Consider the following 12,311-nt stretch of genomic DNA (forward strand, 5'->3'; position numbering starts at 1 on the left):
GGTCTGGTCCGAATTGGACTAGGGAAGGGGGGCGCCCCCTTCCTTCCTTCTCCTTTTCCCTTCCTCTTGTCCTATTCCATATGGAAGGTGGAATCCTACTAGGACTAGGGAGTCCTAGTAGGATTCCACACTTGGCGCGCCCCCTCCTAGGGCCGGCCTCCTTCCCCCTTGCGCCTTTATATACGGGTGCAGGGGCACCCCAAAGACACAACAATTGATCCTTAAGATCTATTAGCTGTGTGCGGTGCCTTCCTCCACCATAATCCTCGATAATATTGTAGCGGTGCTTAGGCGAAGCCCTGCGACGGTAGAACATCAAGATCGTCACCACGCCGTCGTGCTGATGGAACTCTTCCCCGATATTCTGCTGGATCGGAGTCCGGGGATCGTCATCGAGCTGAACGTGTGCTAGAACTCGGAGGTGCCGTAGTTTCGGTGCTTGATCGGTCGGGCCGTGAAGACGTACGACTACATCAACCGCGTTGTGCTAACGCTTCCGCTTCCGGTCTATGAGGGTACGTAGACAACACTCTCCCCTCTTGTTACTATGCATCACCATGATCTTGCGTGTGCGTAGGAATTTTTTTGAAATTACTATGTTCCCCAACAGTGGCATCCGAGCCTAGGTTTTATGTGTTGATGTTGTGCACGAGTAGAACACAAGTGAGTTGTGGGCGATATAAGTCATACTGCTTACCAGCATGTCATACTTTGGTTCGGCGGTATTGTTGGATGAAGCGGCCCGGACCGACATTACACGTACGCTTATGCGAAACTGGTTCTACCAACGTGCTTTGCACACAGGTGGCTGGCGGGTGTCAGTTTCTCCAACTTTAGTTGAACCAAGTGTGGCTACGGCCGGTCCTTGCAAAGGTTAAAACAGCACCAACTTGACAAACTATCGTTGTGGTTTTGATGCGTAGGTAAGAACGGTTCTTGCTAAGCCCGTAGCAGCCATGTAAAACTTGCAACAACAAAGTAGAGGACGTCTAACTTGTTTTTACAGGGCAGGTTGTGATGCGATATGGTCAAGACGTGATGAGATATAAGTTGTTGTATAAGATGATCATGTTCTGTTGAATTTATCGGCAACTGGCAGAAGCCTTATGGTTGTCTCTTTATTGCATTAGATGCAAGCGCCAAATAATTGCTTTACTTTATCGTTATGCGATAGCAATAGTTGCAAGAGCAGTAGTTGGCGAGACGACCATGTGACGACACATTGATATAGATCAAGATGATGGAGATCATGGTGTCATGCCGGTGACGATGGAAATCATGACGATACTTTGGAGATGGAGATCAAAGGCACAAGATGATGATGGCCATATCATGTCACATATTTTGATTGCATGTGATGTTTATCTTTTATACATCTTATTTTGCTTAGTTCAACCGTAGCTTTATAAGATGATCTCTCACTAATTATCAAGGTACAAGTGTTCTCCCTGAGTATGCACCGTTGCGAAAGTTCTTCGTGCTGAGACACCACGTGATGATCGGGTGTGATAGGCTCTACGTTCAAATACAACGGGTGCAAAACAGTTGCACACGTGGAATACTCAGGTTAAACTTGACGAGCCTAGCATATAATAGATATGGCCTCGGAACACGAAGACCGAAAGGTCGAGTGTGAATCATATAGTAGATATGATCAACATAGTGATGTTCACCATTGAAACTACTCCATCTCACGTGATGATCGGACATGGTTTAGTTGATTTGGATCACGTGATCACTTAGAGGATTAAAGGGATATCTATCTAAGTGGGAGTTCTTAAGTAATATGATTAATTGAACTTTAATTTATCATGAACTTAGTCCTGGTAGTATTAGCATATCTATGTTGTAGATCAATAGCTTGCATTTAGCTCCCCTGTTTTATTTTTGATATGTTCCTAGAGAAAACTAAGTTGAAAGATGTTAGTAGCAATGATGCGGATTAGATCCGTGATCTGAGGTTTATCCTCATTGCTGCACAGAAGAATTATGTCTTTGATGCACCGCTAGGTGACAAACCTATTGCAGGAGCAGATGCAGATGTTATGAACATTTGGCTCGCTCAATATGATGACTACTTGATAGTTTAGTGCACCATGCTTAAAAGGCTTAGAATCGGGACTTCAAAGACGTTTTGAACGTCATTGTCGGGTGGTAGGTGCGACATATGCCAACGGGTGGCTTATCATTGTGGGAGCCAATAAGACGTCGCCGGTGCCTGGAAGCGGGATGAGGCGAAGACATGCACACCGGTGAATCTTACCCAGCTTCGGGGCTCTCCGTGGAGATAACACCCCTACTGCTGCTCTGCGGGGTCTCAGCATGATCACTAGATGAACAAGTAGCTACACGATGCTTTGTGAGCTGTTTGGCGAGAGGAGGAAGAAGGGCACTGCTCGCTCTCTTCTCCTCCCTATGTGGTGTCTAAAACTAGTAGGGATCAACCCTTTGCATGGGTGTCCCGGGGGGGTTATATAGGCCTACCCCCCGGGGATACAATGGTAATCCGGCTGGGTGTGGGGCCCAGCCGTCTGTGTCTACACTCGCCGGCTTCTGCACCGACTGCTGGGGCCCGCCGGCTGGTGGGTCCCGTCGGCTGCCGGCTCCTTGGTCGACAGGCAGGCCCCACTGTCCAGGGCCTTGTCGGCGGCTGGTTATTGTTGCTCAATCCTAGTGACAAGGGCTTCGCCGAGGTGGGCGTGGCTATAGTGCCGCCGTCCGGCGGGTGATCGCTATAGCCTCACCGCGTCTTGTCTCCTTAATGGGGCGTCTCCTTGGAGGGAGGTGGCAAGCCGGCTGTGGGGAGCCGGCTCTGTCTTGGGCCGACTGGGGGAGGCCTAGCCGCCTTCGGGTGTCTCTCTGCCCGAAGGGGCCCACCGCCCGTGGGCCGCACTGGCAGCCCGTCGTGGATGACATCAGGGTCAACATGGTAACAGTGCCGCGCCGGACGGGTCATGGCCACCCGTACGACGCACTATGCCAGGCGTGCTCCGGGATTCGGGGGTGGCAGGCTTTACTGTAGCCACGCCCCGTCACATCGCCGTTATGTGGATGCAGACTTCGAGGGTACGATCTTGACCGCTTTATGGGAGCCGACTTCTTGGAGTCGGCCTTCTCGTGGCCGGCTTCTCGGAGCCGGCCCTCCCGCGGCTTTCTTCATGAGGGCTAAAGTCGGGTTGCATTCCGATAGCCAGCCTGGGAGACAACCGGCAAGGGGAAGGCGGCCCCATGTCTTCGATTCTTGAGGGCCGGATCGGCTTGTAATTTTTCAGAAGGGCTAGGGGGACCCGGCTAGGCTACCCATGGTTATTTACTCCGACAGTAGTCCCCGAAGCTGATCGAGCTTTGAGGCTAACAAAAGGACGAAAAGCTCGGTCAGCTTCCTATCCTGAGGGGCCGGCTATGCTTGTGTGCGTCGTCTTCGGGAAGCCCCGTTTCTCGTTGGCGGGAACGCTGGTCAGCCTGCGAGCTGACCGCATGCCATCCCACGGGCCACGTGGCAAGGAGATCCTGCCAGTGCACGCGCGTGATAGGACGCCGCCGCAGGCCCGGGCCCGCCACTCCTAGGCCTCGGCCCGAGCGTGGATCTTCTGCGGCCCACGCGGACCGCTTGCCTTCCCGTGGCGGTTTTATTACGCCATCAGGGCGCAATAATCGCGGGACATGGGGGAGTGGGCGCAGTTGATCCCCACGTTCCCCCACGCCACGCCCACTCGGCTTCGCCGCGCGGGTCTATAAGTAGGGGGAGGAGGGGGAGCGGCAGAGGATCGCACGTTCTCCCTTGCTCCGCCCGTTCTCGCCTTCCTTCTTCTTCTTTCCGCCTCCGCAACAACTCTTTGCCGCGTCGTTCCACCGTCGGACCTCTCAGGTCCTTTGGTCCCGCCGTAGCGGGGTCGTGCGCCCCTCCACCGTCGCATCGTCTCGCTCCTCGCCGCGTCGCTCCCATGGCGCTGTCGAGCTCGTGGGACGGCTCGAACGTCCACGAGGACCACGTCGAGTTCCTCCACCGGACGCGGCGCCTGCCGGGCGAGAACTTCGTGCGGGTTCGTCAAGCGCCGGCGAGGGAGATTTCGCCGGCACCGGAGGAGGGCGAGCGGGTGATATTCCGCTCGCACTGCCTGCGCGGCTTCGGCCTCCCGGCGAGCGGATTCCTTCGAGCCTTCCTTGAATTCTACCACCTGCAGCCGCATCACCTCACGCCCAACGCGGTGATGCTGCTGTCGGCTTTCGTCACCCTGTGCGAGGGCTTTCTTGGGGTTCTCCCCACGCTCGAGCTCTGGGGGGAATTCTTCCAGAGCAAGCTCGGCACCGTCGTCGCGGGCGTGCCCGCCCCCTGCGGAGCCTTCATTGCCATGAGGCGGACGAGCAAGAACAATTCGTTCCCGCCCATCCCACTGATCCAGTCGGTGAAGCACTGGCAGAAGTCCTACTTTTACGTGAAGAACGTCGCCCAGCAAGGCGACTACGTCAACCTGCCGGCTTACGTAGCCGGCCCGCCGGCTGGGAGGCAACCTTCGTGGAGCTACCGGGCCAGGTCGTTATCCCAGGCCGGGAACGCAGCCGTCTCCCGGCTTCGGGTGATGATCCAGTCGGAGAGCCTGACCGGAGCTGACTTGGTGGCCGCCTTCGTGGAGCGCCGGGTACTTCCGCTCCAAGGCCGGCCTCACATGATTTGCCAGATGAGCAGCCGCTTCGACCCGTGCCGGCTGAGCACCAGGGAGATGCCTCATGCAGAGGTGTCTTACATGGTGAACTACATCTCCAACTGCAAGCTCGCCGAGGATTGGCGATACGGCAAGGAGCCGTATTCCCGCGCCAACCCTCCGCCTGTCGTAAGTTTTTTCTTCTTTTCTTCCTTTTTGTAGCCGGCCTCATGATAGCCGACCTCTGATCAGTTGGTTTGCCTTTAGCAGAACCCTCTTCTTCCGCCGACGGCCGGGGCCGCAGGGGTAGAGTGCCGACTCCTCCCCGACCGCACGGTGGACGACGCCGACGATCCGGACCTGGGAGCGGCCGCTATGGAAGACGCCATCATGGGGGAAGGCGACGAGGCCGGAGGCGCGGGGCTCGGGGCCGGCTTCGAAGACTGGCCGGACGACGACGAGGTCGAAGCCGCCCCGCACCGCCAACCGGTGCTTGATCATCAAGGCACGGGCCCGTCTGCCGCACCGGCTGCCCGTGGTGGCGCGCAGAAGCGCCGGGCCGCGTCGACCTTCTTCGGCAGCCAGCCGAAGAAATCCAAGGCTTCTACGGCGGCGACCAAGCGGGATGAGGCGGCCGTGAAGGCGGCCCGCTTTCACAAGGCGGTGAAACAGCCGCAGGCGATCTCGGCGTAAGTCGTCGAATGTCTTGCATATATTTTCTGTTGTCTTTTTCGACCGAAGTTCTTCTAAACCTTTCTTTATTCGCCGGACAGGGCACCGCTTTCCCTTGAGCGGGGTCCTGGCGGCTCCGTAGTCGGGCCGACTGGAGGGTCTTCAGGCTCCCATCGCGTGGATCCCCGCGCCGACCTTAGGGAGGCTATGGAGCGGAACGCACGGGAGGCGCGGGAGGAGCTGGAGGCGGCGGAACGAAGGACCGCCCAGGCAACGAAGGAGCAGGCCGACGCGGCGGCCAAGGCCCGAGCGGAGGCGACAGCCGCGAAGACGGAGGCCTCGCACAACCAGCCTCCGCTGCTCGTCGTTCCCCTCCGCGCCGTGGCCCCCGACATTCCCGTGCCCCTGTCGGGGGAGGTCGACCAAGGCCCGCCGGTGATGGAGAGGAGGGAGGACCACGTGATCTTCGTGGAGGGGGCGCCGCAGACGGCGCCGACTGGAGTGGGCCAAAGCGGCCAATCAGCTGCGGCGCCAGAGCAACCGTCCGGGGGCGAGCCGAAGGCAGGGGCCGGTCTCAAGCTCAAGCCGCCTCGCTGCAGCGATACACCCAAGAGTTCCTCGCGACGCGGGCCGTCATCCGGGTGAGTCTTCTGGCCTTGGTTATTTTGCTCTTTTGATTTCTTCCGTGGGGGCGCGTCAGCGCACCCACTGGGTATAGTCCCCAAGTTCCGAGTTAGCTGCTGCGCAGGCGGCTTGGAACTTACTAGGTCCTGACAACTTAACTTATCCTCGGCTCCTGTATAATCTTCCAGGAGTATCATAACCTTCACGCAGCCGCCTTCAACTCCCAGGCTCAGGAGCTAGGCCGGAGAACCGAGGACCTGACCAGCAGCCGGAGTGCGTGCTTTGTCTCGCTCATCTCCTGTGGGGGCGCGTCAGCGCACCCACTGGGTGTAGTCCCCGAGATTCGGGCCGACTGCTGAGCAGCCGGGTCGGATCTTCCTTGACGACTTCTTCCTTATTAATTTTTCCTTTGTCTTCATGCTTGCAGGAGCCAATGCCGACTTGAGGGGGCAGCTCAGCGGGGCCCAGGCCGCCCTTCGCGCCAAGGAAGCCGAGTACAACGCCTTGGTCCTGGAGCATGACCGCCTGGCCAAGAAGTTGGCCGACCAGGAGGAGAGCCACAAGGCGGCCGTGAAGAAGGTGCAGGACAGCGAGGACGCCCTGAAGGCCGAGTTCGAGACCGAAGCGGCGGGCTGGGCTGAAGCGAAGCAGGCACTGAGCGAGGGCTTCAGTCATATCGAGGATCTGATCAATGGTAAGCCGCCTTCTTCACTCCTTGCCTGCCCCTCGATCCCTGATTTGTGTTCTGACTTGTGCTGCTTCTTGTTCTCTATGCAGACTACTTTCCCGGCTACTCCGTCTTCGCCACCCAAACCATCGAGGCCCATCGCGAGGCGCGCTGGCAGGCGGGGGCTGAAATCGCGCCGGACGCGAGCCGGACGCTTGAGGAGCAGCTCTTGGCGGTCCAAGCCCGGCTGCAGCCGGCTCACCGTATGCTCCGCCGCCTCCAGCGCGCCGGGGCGCAGGTGTTGGCCGCCCTCTGGCCAAGCAAGACGATTCCCCGCACCCGGAGTCGGACTGTCGACTGGCTGGAGGTTGCGGTTGGCCGCTTCGAGGCCTAGAAGGCATCGGCAGCCCGGCTTGGAGCTGGGCGGGCGCTGGAGTTCGTCCGAGCCTGGTATCCGGGGCTGAACCTGGACCAGCTGCGCACCTCGCGGCTGGAGGCCGACGAAGAGATGGAGGAGGTGCGGCCGACTATCGCTCAGCGCGCTTTAACGATCGCCGAGTGTACTGACATCAGCGTCTTCGCTCCTGAAATTAATGATGACGGCGTTGCCCAGCCGGAGGAGTGGTTCGGGCTGGATCCGGCAGCGGGTGAAGACTCGGCAGAGGAGATCGCCTCCAGCGATGAAGGCGAAGACGAGAAGGAGAGGAAGGCGAAGACGTTGAGCCGACCGGTGAAGCGGCCAGCCAGCCTCAGCCTGATCGTGCCTCCAGCAACGAGGCGTGTGCTAGCGCGCCCTCTGCGGGAGGCGGTGATCATGCCGAGGTTCGCCAGCCGGCCACTCCTCCAGCCGGCACTGCCGTCTCCACCGACCTGCCCGGCTCGCCAGTCGCTCCCTTGGCTTAATCTGCCATCCTTGTTTTTTCCTGTTTGTTGCCTTTTGAACAATTTTATTAAACTTGCGCAGTTCCACCCACTAGGGGTGTATTCGAACTATGTTGAATGCTGGCCTTTTGAAGGTCTTTTATGTAAATATTATTGTGTGCGTGTTTGGTTTCCATTCATGTATGCTTTCTATCCTTAGGCTGTTTCCTTTGCCGCCTTCCCCTTTTGGGAAGGCAAGTACTCGAGCTTTCTTAGATTGAAGCGAGGTGAATGGAAGCCGGCCGGCCGGCTACTCTGGTAGTCGGTTGGTGGTGGGAGAAAAACCGGCTTTTGTTATATTAGTCCGCTAGTCCCTAGCCATTTTTCGTGTGGGCGTCCTTTCCTGCCTTTAACTCTTGCCAGCCGGACAGTCGGTTCTTCGATCTGTGACTTTTGGCAAGAGAAGGCTTGGGAGCCAGCACACTACTTGTCTGACTGCGGGTAGGACTTCTAATATAACTCCAGGCGAACAGTCCCCGGCCCGACTAGTCGAACCCGGTGCCGGACAGAAAAAGTGAAAGTAATGACAAGGTCATAAGCATGATACTCTTCATCCATAGATAAAAGATGGCAGTCCCCGAGCTCTCCTCGGGGGTCCTGTTGTCTTGTACTTAGTACAAAAGTTAGCATGATACATACTGCATTTCAACTGTAAAATCTTCAGAGGAGGTTGGCGTTCCATGGTCATTCCGACTCCTTGCCGGAGTCGTCTCTCTTTCGTGCCTTCGGCTTCTGCGCGTCGATCAGGTAGTAGGAGTCGTTGCCTAAAGCTCTGCTGATGACGAAGGGGCCCTCCCAAGGGGCCGAGAGCACAAGATCGCCCTCTTGGAAGGATCTTGGCTTGACCTTCCGGCTGTGGTAGCGGCGCATGCCCTGCTGATAGATGGCAGACCGGCTGAGGGCTAACAGCCGGCCTTCTTCCAGCAGGTCGACGCCGTCTTCCCGTGCTTCCTTGGCCTCCGCTTCCGTGTACATGGTTACCCGAGGCGAGTCGAACTCGATGTCAGTTGAGATGACCGCCTCGGCACCATACACGAGGAAGAAAGGAGTGAAGCCGGTTGACTTGTTTGGGGTAGTGCGCAGACTCCAGAGGACGGCGGCAGCTCATCGAGCCAACAGCCGGCTGAACGCTCCAGTGGTACGACCAGTCGGGGCTTGATGCCGGAAAGGATGAGGCCGTTGGCTCGCTCGACCTGGCCGTTTGACTGCGGGTGGGCAACGGACGCTAAGTCCAACCAGATGCCTTGCGTCGCGCAGAAACGTGCCAAGGCTCCCTTGGCGAAATCCGTGCCATTGTCGGTGATGATGTTGTGTGGTATGCCGTACCGAGTTGTTATATCTGCGATAAATGTCACGGCAGTCGGCCCATTCGGCTTCTTGATGGGCTTTGCCTCAATCCATTTGGTGAATTTGTCCACGGCGACAAGCAGATGTGTCATGCCGCCGCGCGCCATCTTGAATGGGCCCACCATGTGCAGTCCCCAAACGGCGAAGGGCCAAGTGAGGGGAATGGTCTTGAGTGCTGAAGCCGGCATGTGTTGCTTGGAGCAGAGGAGTTGGCATCCTTTGCAATGTTTAACTAACCCCTTGGCGTCATCCAAAGCAGTCGGCCAAAAGAAACCATGGCGGAAGGCTTTGGCGACAAGTGATCTTGAGGCCGCATGGTGGCCGCATTCTCCTTGGTGGATGTCTCTGAGGATTGCAATGCCCTTCTCTTGCTCGACGCATCACTGGAGGACTCCAGTGACACTGCGCTTGACGAGCCCTCTGTTGACGATTGTGTATGCTCCGGCTCGGCGTTGGACTTGTCTTGCCTCTGTTTTGTCAGCCGGCAGATCTTGGTTTATTAGGAAGTTGAGGATGGACTGAGCCCATGATGGAGCTGCGACTTCTTCTATTGCCAATGCGGCTACTGCGACCAGGGCGGGCGGGCTGGGTGGTGAAATGTTGGAGTCGGCCGCCGCCTGTTGTGTTGGTGCAGTCTCCGAGCCGACTACCGCAGTCCCCGAGCCGGGTGTGGCAGTCCCCGGGTCGGGCGTAACTACGGAAGTCCCCGAGCCGCCTGCTGATGTCCCCTGGCCGACTATCGAAGTCCCCGAGTCACCTTCTTGGTTCTTCGAGCCGGGCCCGGCTGTATCGGGGTCAGGCGGTACGAAGATGGAATCGGACTCTGGAGATGACTTGATAGACGGCTTGAGGAGGCGTTGTAGAGAGACACCGGTTGGTATTGCTTGCCAAGTGGAGCCTATTCGAGCCAAGGCATCAGCTGGCTCGTTGTCGTCTCGTGGTACGTGGAGGAACTCGCATCCTTCAAAATACCCACTGATCTGCTAAACGAGGAAGTGGTAGCTTGCCATATTTGCGTCCTTGGCATCCCAGTCGCCGGATGATTGCTGGACCACCAAGTCCGAGTCGCCATAACATAGGATCCGGCTAATGTCGAGCTCTTTGGCAAGCCGGAGCCCGTGTATGAGCGCCTCGTACTCGGCCACGTTGTTGGAGGCGGCAAAGTGAATTTGCATCGTGTATCTGAGCTTGTCGCCTTTGGGAGAGGTGAGGATGACGCCGGCTCCCAAGCCGGTGCGCATCTTGGACCCATTGAAGTGCATGCGCCAATGAGTGGAGTCGGGAGCTGGTGGCAGGTACTGGGTCTCGGCTTAGTCGACGAGGAAGTCGGCCAATGCTTGGGACTTGATGGCGGTGCGAGGCTGGTAGAAGATCGTGTAAGGGGCCAGCTCGATGGCCCATTTCGCCACCCGGTCGGATGCATCCCGGCTGCCTATGATCTCGGCCAGCGGGGCGATGCATACGACCGTGATGGGATGCTCTTGGAAGTAGGGCTTCAGCTTCTTGGCGGCGAAGTACACGCCATAGCACATCTTCTGGTAGTGCGGGTAGTTCTGCTTCGAGGTAGACAACACCTCGCTCAAATAGTGCACCGGCCTCTGGACCGGCTGGGCTCAGTCCTCTTCTGGGAGTTGGACTACGATGACGGTGCTGACCACCCGGCTGGTTGCGGTAATGTAGAGGAGCATGGGCTCTTTCCCAGTCGGCGCCGCCAGGACAGGCGGCATGGCCAGCATCTTCTTCAGCTCATGAAAAGCTTGGTCGGCTTGGTCATTCCACTCGAAGTGAGTGGTCTTCTTCATGAGGCGGTAGAGGGGGAGATCTTTCTCTCCGAGCCGGCTGATGAAGTGGTTCAGGGAGGCCAAGCATCTGGTGAACTTCTGGACATCTTGAAGTTTGGTGGGAATCGCCATTCCCTCAATGGCCTTGATCTTTACTGGGTTGCATTCGATGCCGCGTTCGAAGACCAGGAAGCCTAGGAGCTGGCCGGCTGACACTCCGAACACACATTTCTTGGGGTTGAGCTTGATTTGGAACCAGCGTAGGTTCTCAAATGTTTCCTTGAGGTCTTCCAGCAAGGTGCCGCGCTTCTCCGTCTTCACCACAATGTCATCTATGTAGACGTGGGCGTTTCTGCCAAGCTGCTTGAGGAGGCACTTCTGCATGCAACGCTGAAAAGTGGCACCGGCATTTCTCAAGCCGAATGTCATAGTCAGGTAGCAAAAGGCTCCGAATGGCGTGATGAAGGCGGTCTTCAGGCGGTCTGCCGGATCTAACTTTATCTGGTGGTACCCTGAGTAAGCATCCAAGAAACTCAACAGCTCGCATCCGGCTGTGGAGTCTATCACTTGATCAATCCTTGGCAGGGCAAAGGGATCTTTGGGGCAGGCCTTGTTGAGGCTCGTGTAGTCTATGCACATGCGCCACTTGTTATTCTTCTTTAACACGAGGACCGGGTTAGCGAGCCATTCTGGAAAGAAAACTTCCATAATGAAGCCGGCCGCCAGAAGCCAGGCTATCTCTTCTCCTACAATCCTTCTCTTCTCCTCCGATAGTCGGCGGAGGGGTTGTTCGACTGGTTTTGCGTCTTCTCGGACGTGTAGTTTGTGCTCGGCGAATTCCTTCGGAACACCCGGCATGTCCTTGGGGGACCATGCAAAGATGTCCCGATTCTCACGGAGGAAATTGGCGAGCTCGCCTTCCTATTTGCTGTTTAGGTTCGCCCCGATGACGGCAAACCTCTCTGGGTGCTCGGGGTCAAGAGGTATCTTCTTCGTCTCCTTGGACGGCTGGAAAGATCCTTGAGCATCATACTCCTTAGGATCGGGGGACAAGGCCGACTGTTTGCCAGCCATGGCCACGACTCGGTCCAACATCTTCTTTTCTTCGGCAATCACAAGGGACTCGGCCAGCCGGCTGCTGGCTGCTGCGCACTCGGAAGATTTCTTGTAATCGCCGGCTATGGTGATGACGCCCTTGGTGCTTGGCATCTTCATCTTGAGGTAAGCATAGTGGGGAACTGCCATGAACCTGGCCAAGGCAGGTCGGCCAAGCAATGCATGGTAGGGGCTCTCCAGGTCCACCACTTCAAACCAGATCGCTTCTCGGCGGAAATGCTCCTTGTCCCCAAATAGTACATCAATCTTGATCTTGCCAATGGGGGTGCATGACAGGCCGGGTACAATGCCATGGAACACAGTCCGAGTAGGCATGAGTTGCTTTGCCTTGACGTTCAGCTTCTCCAGGGTGTCACGGTACAGGATGTTGATGCTGCTCCCGCCGTCTATCAGCACGTGGGAGAAACGGGCGGCGCGTCTGTCCGTTGCAAGGGTGGCATCCAGAACCAACGCATAAGAGCCGGGAGATGGCATCATCTCTGGGTGGTCGGCCCGGCTCCAGCTGATAGGTTTTTCTGACCAGTGCATGTGCTCGGCGGG

This window comes from Triticum dicoccoides, chromosome 4A, assembly GCF_002162155.2.
Source record: "Triticum dicoccoides isolate Atlit2015 ecotype Zavitan chromosome 4A, WEW_v2.0, whole genome shotgun sequence".
NCBI classification, from domain to species: domain Eukaryota; kingdom Viridiplantae; phylum Streptophyta; class Magnoliopsida; order Poales; family Poaceae; genus Triticum; species Triticum dicoccoides.